General features: G+C 70.1%; 1 protein-coding gene across 1 annotated transcript in view; it reads left to right on the top strand.

The window, feature by feature from the left end:
• Positions 1–62: 62 nt before the first annotated feature.
• The window catches only part of POLL (DNA polymerase lambda), a 17,368-nt gene continuing 17,129 nt past the window's right edge, over positions 63–301 (top strand). Inside the window, exon 1 of the mRNA XM_014583346.2 lies at positions 63–178. The gene's annotated coding sequence lies outside the window, so the exon portion shown is untranslated. The remainder of the gene's footprint in view (positions 179–301) is intronic.

Below are 301 nucleotides of genomic sequence, written 5' to 3'. Positions count from 1 at the left end.
TCTCGGCCGCCCGCAGACTCTCCAGCCAGCCGGTCACCGCCATCTTCCCTCTGCCCCCCCGCGCCCCCGGCCGCTGCCATGGTAACCGTTCCGCTGAGGGCCACTTCCGGCTGACTCGGAAGCTATTCGGGGCAGTTGCCCTCCTCCCCGACTTCGTCCGCTTTCATTGGCCCCTTGGGTAAGTAGCTTACTCCTGTCCACCCTTGGGCGCCCCGTCCGGCCCAGTGCTGACCCCTCACGAGACCGGACTCCTCGGGCCCGGCCGGACGCCGCAGCTCTCCTGGCCCCAGCTGGGAGCCTG

Source organism: Tupaia chinensis, unplaced genomic scaffold, assembly GCF_000334495.1.
Source record: "Tupaia chinensis unplaced genomic scaffold, TupChi_1.0 Scaffold144255_1, whole genome shotgun sequence".
In the NCBI taxonomy this organism is placed as follows: Eukaryota; Metazoa; Chordata; class Mammalia; order Scandentia; family Tupaiidae; genus Tupaia; species Tupaia belangeri.
Note: the sequence above shows the minus strand (reverse complement) of the source record. Positions and strands in the feature narration are given on the sequence as shown.